Genomic DNA, 14,726 nt, shown 5'->3' with positions numbered 1-14,726 from the left:
CTCTGGCCCTCATCCATTGGCTGGCTCTCTTGATCTGGACCAGGTATTGGTCAGTCAGGACGCCGGTCAGGAAAAGTCCCCCCCACCTCTCGCCGCCCTGTAGGTAGGAAGCCGCCGGAGAGTCGTAGTCTGCGAACCTCCAGGTTTTCTCCTCTCCCGATAGCGTCTGTCAGTATTCGGCAAAGACTGTGCCCTTTGATTTTCATCGTCTGGCTACCTCCACTATCCACTACCAGCCACAGCTCCGGGGCTGGAGGTAGAAAACCCTACAAAACCGCCTTGGCGGCGGGTGCTAACCCATTCTCCATCCAGTGGGGTCGAGGGGAATTCCGTCTGGCTGGGTGGGTGAGAGGCGGTTTAAAGTTAATGACTTGAGAAAATGCCCTGTTGGTGGGGAACACTGAGGGACTAGCTTTCTTGGATTTATCCACGCATTTAACAAACATTTACTGAACACTTAATATGTGCCAGAGACTGGGCTGAGGTTCCTTGGGCCCTAATGAGGATCAAGCTTTTAACTTACATAAATCTTTTGTTTGTTTTGTTTTGTTTGCAGTACTGGGATTGAATCTCCAGGGCCTTGCACATGCTAAGCAAGCACTTTATCACTGATCAACCTCCCCTTTTAATTTATATATTTTACGACAGGGTCTCCCCAAATTACCCGGGCTGGCTTCGAACTTGTGATCCTCCTACCTCAGTCCCCCCAAGTAGCTAAGATTACAGGATTGAACCACTGCTCCTGGCTCCAATTTATATAATTCTTATCGAGAGAGGGAGAGAAACCACATATGAACCAACTCTAATTCTATGCAGGGGATAAATACTACAGAAGAGTCAGATTTTTATAAGTTCAGAGCCAGAAAGGGGGCATTTATGATAGTGGAGATGGTTCTTAAGCTGGGTTTTGAAAGACCCATGGAGATGAAGAGGGAAAAGGCCTCCTTGGAGAAGCTCAAAGAAGGGAAAGTGCCAGGTGAGTGCCAGAAATTCCATGAAGCATCTTCAGGCCAGAAGAGAGATTAATGTGAGAGAAACTTTGGAAGAACAGGCCCCGGATTTGATGCCAAGATCAGTGTGAACTTTAAGTAGATCTTGTTGATGGTAAAAATTTTCCTATGAATTTAACATCTAAGAGTGCAAAGGCTTAGATTTATCATGAGGGCAGTAGGGAGTCATTGTAGGCCTTTAAGCTATGGGGTAATGATCCAGTGTGTGTTTTATTTATTTTTTAAATTTTTTATTTGTTCATTTTAGTTATATGTGATAATAGAGTGTATTTTTTAATAGAGTGTATTTTGACATACTTACATGGACTAAAGCTTCCCATGTTTTGTTTTGTTTTTTGGGGTACTGGGGATTGAAATCAAGGGCACTCGACCACTGAGCCACATCCCCAGCCCCATTTTGTATTTTACTTAGAGACAGGGTCTCACTGAGTTGCTTAGTGCCTCACTTTTGATGAGGCTGGCTTTGAACTCCTGGTCCTTCTGCCTTAGCCTCCGGAGGCACTGGGATTACAGGCACGTGCCACCATGCCCAGCTAACTTCCCATTCTTGTGGTTGTACATGATGTGGAGTTACACTGGCTGTGTATTTACATATGAATAGTATGTGTTTTAGAACTGTGCAGAGAATGGATTGAGGATTGGGAGAAGGAAGAGATCAGTTAAGAGTTGTTTGAATGGTGGGGATTATGGTGGCATGAAGCATGGAGTGGCAGCTGAAATGGAGAGAAGGGGATGGATTCCTTAGACATTTATAGCCAGAAGGACCAGGGCTTGGTGAATGCTTGAGTGTGGGGAAGTAGGAGAAATGATGGATGACTTCTGAATCCCTGATCTGGGAAAACATGAAGTAGAGGAAACAAGGCTTTTAGGAGGGAGTTCGTTCTGGGCACTGAGTTTGAGGTGCCAGTGGAACATCTAGGAGGCAGCTAAACATTCCTGACTGGAATTCACAAGATAAGTATAAACTGGAAGTAGGAATGCAAAGGTAGGTAGGACCTTGTACATGGCAGCCACAACAGTAGATTTGTTGAGCTTGCCCAGGGGGCATATGTAGAGTAAGAAAAGAAGAAGGCCTAGGACAAAATTCTGAGAAGAACCCAAGATTGAAGGTCTGGCAAAGAAGGATAAACCTGCACAGGTCATTGAGATGAAGTGTTCAAAATGGTAAACATATAAAGGATAATTGTAGTCAGCATTTTTCACTTCTGTGACTAAAAGACCCAACCACTACAATTGTAGAGGTTTATTTGAGAGCTCATGGTTTCCATAGACAACAGGCTGTATCCCTCAAGTCTCCAGGTAAGGCAAGACATCATAGCAGAAGAATGTGGTGGAGGGAAGCAGCTCATATGACGATCAGGAAGCAGAGAGAGAGGTCTCCACTTGCCAGATGCAAATATATACCCCAAGGCCATGTCCCCAATTCCCATCTCCTCCACCCATACCCTACCACTTTAGTTACTACTCAGTCCCTGTCAGGAGATTAATCACTGATTGGGTTAAGACTCTCACAACCCAAACATTTCTCCTCTGAACCTTCTTGCATTGTCTCACACGTGAGCTACTGGGGGACACCTCACATCCAGACCATATCAGTAATAGAATCTGGTGTCTCAGAATCCAAGGAAGGAAAATCTCGAAGGCCAGTAATGAATCAAGCAAAATAAGGTTGGAAAGAATCCACTGGATTTAGAAACAGGGAAGTTGGTGATCTTTGCAAGTGCAGTTTCTATGGAATGATGAGAACAGAGGTCAAACAACAATGACTTGAGAAGTAGACAGGATGATGAGGAAGTGAAGATTGCATTTGTAGCATTTTTTTCAAGAAGTTTGGGCTGAGGTATCCCAGTGGTAGAGCACTCACCTAGAATGCAAAAAATTTGGCCATTTAGTGGGGCATAGTTGCCTGTAATCCCAGCAATTTAGGAGGCTGAGACAGGAAGATCATAAGTTGGAGGCTGGGCTCTGCAATTTAATGAGACCTGTCTCAAAAAGGAACTGGATGAAGCTCAGTAAAGCACTTGTAGGTTCAATCCCTGGTACCAAATAATCATCATAATAATACATAAAAAATAAAAAGGATTGGGGATATAGTTCAGTGGTAAAGCACCCCTAGGTTCAATCCTTAGTACTGCAAAAAATAAAAATAAAAGAAATTTGGCCATGCTGAGTAGGAAACAGAGAAAGCAGTTGCTAAGAGACATGAGTTTTTATTCAGATGGGTGAGATGCTGTTGACACAGTTTCAGCAAAGAGGAAAAAGATAAAATTAGAGAAGAAAGAAGATAACCAAGAAAATGATTCTGAAAAAAAGAATAAGAAAGGTTCCAAAGGATTGGTGGAGAAGTTCACTTTAAAATATGGAAGGATGGGCTGGGCTGGGGCTCAGGAGTAGCGCATTTGCCTGGCATGTATGAGCACTAGGTTTGATTCTAAGCACCACATATAAATAAATAAAGGTCTATCAACAACTAAAATATAAAAAAAAAATAAAACGTGGAAGGATGGGCTGGGGTTGTGGCTTATCAGTAGAGTGCTCTCCTGAGTTCGATTCTCAGCACCACATATAAAATAAAATAAAGGTATAAAATTTGGAAGGACACCTGCAGTGTGTCAAAAGGGAAGCATGTGTGTTGAGATGAGTACATTGGTCGGCTCAGTGAAGGAATTCCTATTCTATTTTCCTCTGTGAAATAGAGATTTATCAGCCAGCGAGAGTATGATTGGATATAGTGTGCTAGTTAACAAGAACAGAGAAGGTCTGGGGATGTTATTCAGTAGCAGAGCACTTGCTTAATATGGGTGAAGCCCTGGGTTCAGTCCCCAGCACCACAAAAAAAAAAAAAAAAGATTTGAAAACATGGACCCCAACACATAAGGTTTTCGTTAATTAAGAGGAAATGTTCATGTTGCATCATCTGCTTACAAGCAAATCTATAATTTAAAAAGAAAAAAAAAAAAAAAAAAACAGCACTGGGTACAGTGGCACATGCCTGTAATCCCAGTAGCTCAGGAGGCTGAGGCAGGAGGATCACGAGTTCAAAGCCAGCCTCAGCAAAAGCAAGGTGCTAAGCAAGTCAGTGAGAAGACCCTGTCTCTGAATAAAATACAAAATGGGGCTTGGGAATGTGGCTTAGTGGTTGAGTGCCCTTGAGTTCAATCCCCAGTACCAAAAAAAGGAAGGAAGGGAGGGAGGGGAAAGGAAAAGAAAAGAAAAGAAAAACAAACCAAGCAAACCACCATGGACTGCTCAAGCAAAGCCTCAGACAGGTCCTTCAGGAGGGATTTCAGAAGAAAGCATCGTTATCATAAGAGGTGACAGCTCTGTGCATGTTATTGCCCTGAAGACCTTCCAGTGGGACAAGATGTAGAGGTAGAGACAATGATACAGCAATACTGATCCTGCCCCTGTGTGGGCAAGGCTAATGTGTATGTTCATGTCTTAGTTTTTAACAACAGCAACAAACTTTAAAAAGCAAAAAATTTAAAGTTTTTAAGTAGGAAAAGCTTATAGGATAAGGCTATAAAGAGAGAATGTCCAGCTATATATTGTATCTTAAGCTAAGTGTCACTATAAGAGTTAAAAGTTTTTAAAAATTAAAAAGTTTATAAAGGAAAGAGTAGGCAAAGTGTGTTAGTCTACTTTCCTTCACAAAATACCTGAGATAGTGGCTGGGTTTGTGGCTCAGTGGTAGAGCACTTGCCTCACATGTGTGAGGCACTGGGTTTAATTCTTAGCATTGCATGTAAATAAATGAATAAAATAAAGGTCCATCAACAATTAAAAAAACATTTTTTTAAATACTTGAGATAATCAACTTAAAAGTTTATTTTGGCTCATTATTCCATAGGTTGAGTCCATGGTTGGTAGGCCCCATTGCTTTAGGGCCTGTGGCAAAGCAGAACATGGGGTGGGGGCAAGTGGTATAGAAAGCTGCTTACCTCATTGGAAGCTGGGAAACAGAGAGAGGGGAGAGAGAGGAAGGAACCAGTGTCCCAATATCCCTTTCAAGATCACTCCCTCAAAGACCTAACTTCATTAAGCCCCATCTCCTAATAGCAGCACAGGCTACCAGGAGTAGAGTACGTAGACTAAGTCTTTAATACATGGATCTTTGAGGGTCACTTATCCAAACCCTAGCACTAAGGTTAATTTATTACTAAAGAAAGAAAAACGTGTTTAGTTTAGTGTGGCCTAGTTTTATAGTACTATAATGTCCTAAGCCTTCATGTTCCTTCACCACTCACTCCCTGACTCACACAAAGCAAATTCCAGTCCTGTAAGCTCCACTCATGATAAGTGCCCTATACAGGTATATCATTTTTTAAAATCTCATATCTTTTTTTAAATAGCATTAGGGATCAAACCCAGGGCCACATGCATGCCAAGGTAAGCCCTCTACCACTGAACTATGTCCCTGTGCCATTATTTTTTACTATGCCTATTCTGTATTTAAGCATGTTTAGATACTTGCCATTGAGTTGCAGTTGCCTACAGTATTCAATACAGTAGCATGCTGTGTAGGCTTGTAGCCTAGGAGTAGTAGGCTGCATCATATAACCTCGGCATGCAAGAGACTAGACCTGCTAGGTTTACATAAGTATGCTCTGTGATGTCCACACAGTGACATAAGTGTCTAATGATAGATTTCTCAAAGTAGATCTCCATCTTTAAGTCACTTTTTTCCCCAAAGACATAAACAGGTTTATTTAGGAAGTAGATAAACACGCAAGGGAGAATGTGGGCTGTTGAGAAAGAAAAGCAGCCCTGACTTGGGCTGAGGGTCCTGTATTTACAGAAGGGCTATATCAGGGGCTGGACTGGAGGTGGTGACTGCATCTGTCTGTCCATGAATGAAAATTGAGAATGAGGAATCAGAAATGGGAACTGGAGGAGAAGGCCTCTACCTCATTCTGCATGTGAAACCTTCAGGAACAGGAGATGAGTCTGCCTTCTTGTCTTAGAGGCTATCTGGGGACAGGATTCAGACTGACAACCCATGCTTTGGAGGCTTCTTATATTTACAAATATGCTTTTTTTTTTAATTTGGGCTGGGGGTGTCCTTTGGGAAATTTTATTTAAAAACAAGACCCATTGACCTCTTGGTTTTGTTTTGTTTTTTGTTTTGTTGTACTGGGGATTGAACCCAGGGGCATTTTACTACCAAGCTACATCCCTGCTCTAACTTTTTATTTTGAGACAAGATCTTGCTAGGTTGCTTAAGGGCCTCCCTAAGTTACTGAAGCTGGCCTTGAATATGTGATCCTCCTGTCTCAACTTCCCGAATAGCTGGGATTACAAGCATGCACCACTGTGCCCAGCTTGATCTCTTGATTTTTAATACCTCCCCTCACTTGTTGCTAAGGACCTTTGGCTTAGCATGAGAGCTGGGGTTTTTAGAGATTTTGTGATTTTAGTTTCCCTTCATAAAGAAGAACCATTTGGCTGCTATAGAAATGATTTATGGATGGGTCCAGATTTATTAATCACCTCTGAAGATGGAGAGGAAATTAAAAACAGGGAGTCCACTCTGGGCTAAAGACAATGTAGGTTGGTCGTCCTTGCAGAAGACCTTGCCAAGGTCAAAGGCCACAAACAACCAATTTGGACCAAGGTTTCTAATCTGAATTTTAATTTCATGTGCTTTGATTTTTCACACCATTTTCTCTCCAAGGTAAAATAATGACTATTTTAATTGGCTGCCACTTACAGAGAGATTCCAATAAGCATGATGGCATCCGTACATTTTTCTCTGGCATTCCATGTGTGCTCCAGTTCTTATGATCAAGCTGGTGAAGCTGACTTTTACTGCATGCTGCATGCCATGATCAGTTGACTATAAATTAAACCCTCTTTTCCAAAAGCCATTTTCCATTAGTGCTAATTTGTTTGCTTCTCATTTCCACTGATCATTAGAGTCTCTGGTCATGAGCACCAAATTGGAAATAATTTCCTTGACATTTCAAAAAATTTTCTCCCCTTCTTGAATGCCATTTGGCTGCAGCTAAAGAACATTATGGTTTGCAGAAGAACAGTTCACTCCAATTACAATTTAACTGACCGTTCATGGCACTGAATCCCTGTCCTCAGTGTCCAAAGATGACACCACTGCTGACATTGCTATTTCCTGTTAAAGCTGTAAAATGCCTCATAGACTTTGCTCTGGACTTCTTGGATGAAGATTCCACCACTCTGCACATGGCAGCTTTGGGAAGTTGGTAGTTTTATGGAACTACATATCATGCACATTCGGATATAACCATGTAAACAGGAGCTGGCTGGTTTCTTTACTCATTCACTCTATGGGCATTTATTAAACATCTCTTTTATGCCAGACCTGGGGACACAGAGATAGGGAAGATCAACCCCTGCCCTTGAGGAACTCACACTCTAGTGGGAAGGAAGGTTAAACTGTAGAGCATATTAAAGGAAGAGGTTGTATAGATAGGACCACGGAACTGAGAGCCTAGCTTTCTCAGGGAATTTGCCAAAGGGCAAGGAAGAGCTGGCCATTCCTCATGGCAGAGCAGCCTTGAGATGCACACAGCTAGGAATGGTGAGCAGTTGAGGTCAGTTCTAATGAAGAAGTGACTGGAGATGAGGGTAGGCTGCCACCAAATTTTGAGGGGCCTTGAATGCCATATTTAGTATAGACTTTATTGTGTAGATCACAGAGAGCTGATGGAGAAATCTGGAGGTGGAGAAGGGAGGAGGTTTGGGGAGTGAATAGTCAAGGAAAGACTTTGTTTCCAGATATATTTGGGTTAGTGGGGATTAAGCGTGGATTTGAAAGAATGGTGGTACATGCCTGTGATCCCAGCAACTCTGGAGGCTGAGGCAGGAGCCAGCCTCTGCAATTTAGCAAGGCCCTAAGCAACTTAACGAGACTTTGTCTTAAAAAGCGTTGGGGATATAGCTCAGTGGTTAAGCATCCCTGGGTTCAAACCCTGCACAAATTTCTCCCTCCCCACCCCTCCCCCCCAAAAAAAGAGAGTGAAAGAAGTCAGAGGAGATGGAAAGACTGGAGATGGAAGGGTAGGATCCAGTGCCGATATGGTAATGTTAAGAATGGAAGGGAAGGTTTGGAGATGTAGCCTCAATGGTCGCATGCATGAAGCTGTAGGTTCAATCCCCAATATCAAGAGGTACAGAGGTGCATGCCTATAGTCCCAGTTACTTGGGAGGGTAAGGCTGGAGGATGGCTTAAATCAAGAAATTCAAAACCAGCCTAGGAAACATAGTGGAACCCTGTCTCCAAAAAAAAAAAAAAAAGCAAAGAAAGAAAAGATGGGCTAGGGATGTAACTCAGTGGTAAAGTGCTTGACTAGCTTGTGGAAGGAGGCCCTAGGTGCAATGCCCAGCACTGAAAAATAAAAAATGGAGGGTACAAGAGGGGGTCCTCCTTGAGAGACCCAAGTAGGAAACAAGGTTATCCATGTATACTGCATGATTCCTCCCCTTCTTTCATCTACCACAGAAGATCAGGTACCACATCCTGTTGCATCTCCCTGTGTGGCTTTTCTATTTCTCTCTACCCCTGGTATCTTCAGCATCTTTTACTAGAATTTCAGTTGGCTTTCTAATTGGTGTCCCACCTCATCTTGCCCTCTTCCAGTCCTCTTTCTATGCTGCAATAGGGGGATTTCTAAAACAAAATTGTTTCTTGTCACTACTTAAAACCCTTCAATGCCCTCACCTTGCTCTCAGGAGAGAGTGGGAACTCTGCAGCAGAGCATATAAAGCGCTTCATTCTCTGGCTCCACCTGTTCTTCCTGCCTCATCTCTCACCACCTCATTCTCATACTGTCCTCCAGCCTCTCAGAACAATCTCACCAATAAACGTAAGAGTAAGCACTATTGAGGGTTTTATGTTAGGTAGTTCATTGAGCCTTATGGGATTTTATTATCCCCTTTTCACAGGTAAGGGAACCTTGAGAGGTTAAGTAACTTGCCTAAGATCATACAGCAGGGAAGTGGAAGATCAAATCCAGAGTCCATGGCCATAACCATTGTATTTTACTGTCTTCCACTTGGAATTCTTTATAGCTGTACTCTCTCACCTCTGAGCCATTGCATATTTTATGCCCTCCACCTAGAACACATTTCTTGGCCTCTCTCCTGGCTACAGACTGCCTAGAAGGCATCTTCTCTGAAAAACCTTCCATAAGATTCAGCATCCAAGCCAAGGCCAGGTTAGGTGTCCCCCTCTCTCCTTCCCAGAGTGTGCTATACTCACCCCATCATAGCCCTTATCACACTACTTGAATTGAAATTACTTTTTTTTTTCTTGTTTTGGTGCTGGGGATTAACTCCAGGGGTGCTGAGTCATATTCCAGCCTTTTTTATTTTTGTCTTTTAAAAAATTTTTTTTAGTTGTTGATAAATCTTTATTTTATTTATATATGGTGCTGAGAATTGAACCCAGTGCCTCACACATGCTAGGCAAGTACTCTACCACTGAGCCACAACCCCAGCCCTATTTTTTATCTTGAGACAGAGTCTCACTAATTTCTTTAGGGCCTCACTAAATTGCTGAGGCTGGTCTCAAACTGGAGATTCTCCTGCCTCAGCTTCCTGAGCTGCTGGAATTACAGGCATGCACCACCATGTCCGGCTGAAATCACTTTTTTACAAGGCTCTATGCCACCTTTTCTTCAAATTTTGTATCCCTTGAGGGCAAGGTTGTTTTGTTTTTTGGTGCTGGAATGGAACCCCAGGCCTCAAGCATACTAGGCAAAGTTCTATACCATTGAGTTATACCTTCCAGCCCTGTAGGGAGAATGGTCAATGGGAAAACAGTGTGTAGAATGTTTTTCAGAAGCTTTGCTGTAAAGTAAAAATAATCTGAGATGTCTGGAGGACGATGTAGGATTGAGGTTTTTGTATTGATTTTTGCTTATTTTTGTTTAAAGATAAGCAAACATTGAGTAGGCTAACAAGAAAAATATGCCTAAATAAAGGGAATGATTGAGGATAAAAGAGAGGAGAGAGTAATGGCTAGAGAAAGGTCCCTGAGGTGTGGAGGGTAGGAGAAGAATAGATATGGATGGTGATAATATAGGAAGCAGGAAGAGGAAAATGAGGACATTCTTGCCTAATGGCCTATAACTTTTACTAAGCCCAAGACTAGTATTTTTTTTTTGTACTTGTTATTGAACCGAGGGGCACTTTACCACTGAGCTACATCCCCAGGGTCTTGCTACGTTGCTGAGGGTCTTGCTAAATTGCTGAATCTAGCCTTGAACTTGTGATCCTCCTGCCTCAGCCTCATGAGCTACTGGGATTACTTGTGTGCACTACCATGCCCCACCCAAAACTAGATCTTCTGAGAACAGATAGAGGAGCAGGTGGGAAGGGTAAAGAGCTTAAAACTATAGACATGGCAGGGGGATTGTTTCTGTCTAGTCACAGAATTTAGGATTTTTTTGTTTTGTTTTGTTTTGTTTGTGTCAGGGATTGAATCCAGGGCACTTAACCACTGAGCCATATCCCTACCTTTTTTAAAAAATTTATTTTGTATTTTATTTAGAGACAGGGTCTTGCTGAGTTGCTTAAGGCCTCACTAAGTTGCTGAGGCTGGCTTTGAATTTGCAATCCTCCTGCTTCAGCCTCCTGAGCCACTGGGATTATGGGCATGGGCCAACACGCCCTGCCAAAATTTAGGATTTAGCTCCTGAGTATGAATGCTGGATTGGAACTCGAATCTGGATTCATACCTCTCCTCTGTGTTTCAGCAGAACTTGAGATATATCTCCTCAGAGGGCTTTTCCCTTTTCATTATAATCCTCTGATTGCTTGCCTCTCTGCCTGCCAGTCTGTAAGCACGTTTAAGGTAAGAACTATGCTTGTATGTTAACCAGTACCAATTTCAATGCCTGGCTCAGAGTTGGCACCCAGAACATCTGTTTAATTAATGTGTAGAGTCAAGGAAATTAAAGTGCTCATTATGAGCCCAATAGGTCATATGTCAGTTTGTTAATGTTTACTGAGGATGCATTATATGCCAGAGACCATGCTACCTCACAATTGACTATACTAGCAAATCTTGGGTTAACAGGAAGATATATGTCAAAGTCATTGGTGAGATCCTCATTAAAGCACCCCTGGGTTCAATCCCTGGTACCAAAAACTAAATAAATAGATAGATAGCCCAGCAAGTGCCTAGTGTAGTAAATGAAAAAAGACCTTCCCCAAGGTATACCATCACACAATTTCAAAAAAGGTTTTAAAATTATTTGGAGTAAAAGGCTATAAAGGTGCAGGAATCAGAATGACATCAGACTTTTCATCATCAAAAGCAACTAGCAGACTCAATCTAAGGCAAGTTTATTTCTAACATAGAGTTATACATTAGCCAGTCCAGCTTGAAGTCAAAAAAGATATTTTTAGACCTTCTGGGATACACATACACACACACACACACACACACATAAACACACACACAACCCTGAAGCTACTAGAAACAGTGCTTCAACAAAACAAGGGAGTTAAACCAAGGAGGAAGATGTGGGATGTAACAGAGAAGAATTGTGAAAGGAAAGTTTAGGCATTTGTGTACTAGGCTTATTGAGCAGCCTGGTACACTAAAGGAGAAAGACAGGTCTGAGGTCAGAGGTCTCTAGGGAAAAGATGGAACTGGTCAGTTACAGATTGAACATTTGGAATAATTACTGCTAATGTTTTAAATATTTAGAAAAAATAGCTCTGGGTTCTTAGAACTAAATGATTAAAAACCAACCACAACAATGATTAACTCCAAGTAAAACCAAGTTGTAAGAAGAGAATGCAATATAGTTTACTAATTGAGTGAAGAGTTTATTTACTTGGTCAATAATGTAAACACCATTGATTTAACTGTAAATTGTTAGAAACTATATTGTGAGGATGGGGGAGTGAAGATGGGGGTTAGAGTGATACAAAAAAAAAGAATTCCTCAACTGCCAGAAGATAAATACATATGTATTGTCTAAATCAAGTAACAGCATATTCATTTACTAAAGCTGCCATAACAATGTACTACAGACTGTTTGACTTCGACAGCAGAAACTTTTTTTCTCCTAGTTCTGGAGGCTGAAAGGCTGACCTCAGGCATTGCCAGGCTGATTGCATCTGAAGCTTCATTGGCTGGTAGATGGCCCTCTTTTTTGTTGTGGGGGGATATTGGGGATTAAACTCAGGGGCACTTGACCAGTGAGCCATATCCCCAGCTCTATTTTGTATTTTATTTAGAGACAGAGTCTCACTGAGTTGCTAAGTGCCTTGCTTTTGCTGAGGCTGGCTTTGAACACGAGATCCTCCTGCCTCAGCCTCCCAAGCCACTGGGATTACAGGTATGTGCCACTGTGCCCAGCTAGACGGCCATCTTTTACCTTGTCTTCACATAGTCTTCCCTCAGTGTGTATCTGTATCCTAATCTCTTCTTTTTTATTTATTTTTTTTAATATTTATTTTTTAGTTATTGGCGGACACAACATCTTTGTTTGTATGTGGTGCTGAGGATCGAACCCGGGCCGCACGCATGCCAGGCGAGCGCGCTACCACTTGAGCCACATTCCCAGCCCCCTAATCTCTTCTTAAGGACACTAGTATATTGAATAAGGGCTTACCTTAATGATCTCATTTTACCTTCATCACCTCTTTAAAAACCCTGTCTCCAGCCAGGTATGGTGGCGCACATCTGTAATCCCAGCTACCTGGGAGGTTGGTGCAGGAGGATTGAAAATTTAAGGCCACCTCACCTTAGTCTGTCTCAATTTTTTTTTTTTTTTGTACCAGGAATTGTATGTAGGGGCGCTTAACCCCTGAGCCACATCCACAGCCTTTTTTATTTTTTTTTATTTTAAGACAAGATCTCACTAAATTGCTGAGGCTGACTTTGAACTTGTGATCTAACTGCCTCAGCCTCCCAAGCTGCTGGGATTAAGGGTGTGTGTCACCATATCCGACTCAAAATTTTTGAAAAATGAAAAGGTCTGGGAACATAGCTCAGTAATAGAACATCCCTGGATTCAATCCTCAGTACGCAAAAAAAAAAAAAAATATATATATATATATATATACACACACACACACATATATATAGTGCATGTGTATTATTGTATATATTATATGTGTATTATACACACACACATATAATATATACATCATACACACGCACGCACACACACATAATGGAGGAAGACTGAGATCCAGACAATCCTTGAAGGGCCATAATGTGTAGCATCCTGCCTAGAGTGTCCTGGAATTTCTGGATGCATCTGTGTTAGCACGTGGAGCTTTGATTGCAGGGAGAGTCATCCTGAGAAAGCTAATGCTGGTGTTTCAACCCTCCTGCCTGGGATCTAGAAGAGCCACTCATACCCATTTTCTTGAAGCCATTGTGGCTGTTGAAGGTGGTGACAGCCTCTGAAAGTTATTCTCAGGCTTGAGACTGTATTGGCATTCACAATGATGATGGCATCATCTGAGAGGTTTTGGTCATTTTTGTGTTTAGACTGATCCACAGTTGTCCATCTGGTGGTCTTCCTCGCCTAGGCTACATAGACAACCCTCCCAACGTGAACACACATCCAGTGTCCTCTGGGGGTAGTGGAGGTTGGTATGTATGTATGTCTGTCTCAGCATGCCTCAGGTTATTGCTTGCTAATAAAATTCTGATAGCTGGGCTCCATCAATATCTCAAATACATGTGAGGAAACGTTAATTTAGAATCAATTTTAGGATGTTTCAGACTGTAAAGTCCTTTTAACTAGATCTCTGGCGAAGATGTAGAAGCACTTTATGGGACTGTAAATTTCATGTTGAACAGTCTTTGTGAAATACACATCTCCCCTACACACAAGCTGTTCTCTCCATATCAATCATGGCCTCTGCACGTAATGTTTCACAAATATTCTGTAAATCACAGAAAACCCCATGATAATGTGAAATATGACTTTCACTTGTCTGTTAGACAAAAGAATCGCACATGCCTCTCTCCCATCAGCACTAACATTTGTTATGGATAATAACACTTTCAATCACAACTATTTTTGGAAAACGGGTTTATTTTAAACCCTCCCTCCCCTACTGAAAACACTCTCCCAAGGACACAGACTCCTACAAACCACAGCTCATTAATCCAACTATGGGATAGGAACTTTTTCTTCCCACTAACTTTTTTAAAAGTTGTTTTGAAGAGTTAATATAAAAGTCCTAGGTACAAGGTTAAAGAGCACTTTACCTTAGCCACTTGGCTTAAGAGGGGGAGCTGCATCTCTAAATACCCCACATCTCTGACCCTGTGTGAAGTCAGCCAGGAGAGAGGCCCAAGTTTTTAGCAAGTGCTTTCATTTATGTGGCATCCTGTGCTCTTTCGGTTATGGGCATCAGCAGCAGGGAAGTCTTTAACTTTGGTACTGGGGATTGAACCCAGGGTCACTTTGCCATTGAGCTACATTCCCAGCCCTTTTTAGTTTTTATTTTGAGACAGGGTCTGGATAAGTTGTTTAAATTGCTAAGGTTCAAGCTTGCAATTATCCTGCCTCAGCCTCCTGACTTGCTGGGATTATGTGCCTGGCAGGAAGCCTTTAGCTCTTAAAGAACTGATGTTTACTACCTTGATATTCTTAATCCCATCACAACCCAGCTAGAGCTTTCCTGTTCAAGGGGCAGATGACCAGTTCTAGAGTGGATTTTGCATGTAACAATACCCATGTTGTTACTCTCAGACTCAGC

At 42.0% G+C, this 14,726-nt stretch overlaps 1 protein-coding gene across 7 annotated transcripts in view; it reads left to right on the top strand.

Annotated features, from left to right (window-relative positions):
- Positions 1–92: 92 nt before the first annotated feature.
- Armh1 (armadillo like helical domain containing 1) overlaps positions 93–14,726 on the top strand; it is a 47,927-nt gene continuing 33,293 nt past the window's right edge. For 5 of the 7 annotated variants that reach the window (XR_009224293.1, XM_058570799.1, XM_058570800.1 and 2 more), the window contains exons 1-4: positions 93–256; positions 12,072–12,137; positions 12,240–12,340; positions 13,504–13,604. The gene's annotated coding sequence lies outside the window, so the exon portion shown is untranslated. The remainder of the gene's footprint in view (positions 257–12,071; positions 12,138–12,239; positions 12,341–13,503; positions 13,605–14,726) is intronic. The other 2 variants (XM_046469374.2, XM_058570798.1) reach the window with 2 other exon arrangements.

Source organism: Marmota monax, unplaced genomic scaffold (genome assembly GCF_021218885.2).
Source record: "Marmota monax isolate L192 unplaced genomic scaffold, Marmota_monax_Labrador192_F-V1.1 WCK01_AAM20220418_F8-fsc00008, whole genome shotgun sequence".
NCBI lineage: Eukaryota > Metazoa > Chordata > Mammalia > Rodentia > Sciuridae > Marmota > Marmota monax.
This window is presented reverse-complemented; position numbering and strand designations above follow the sequence as displayed.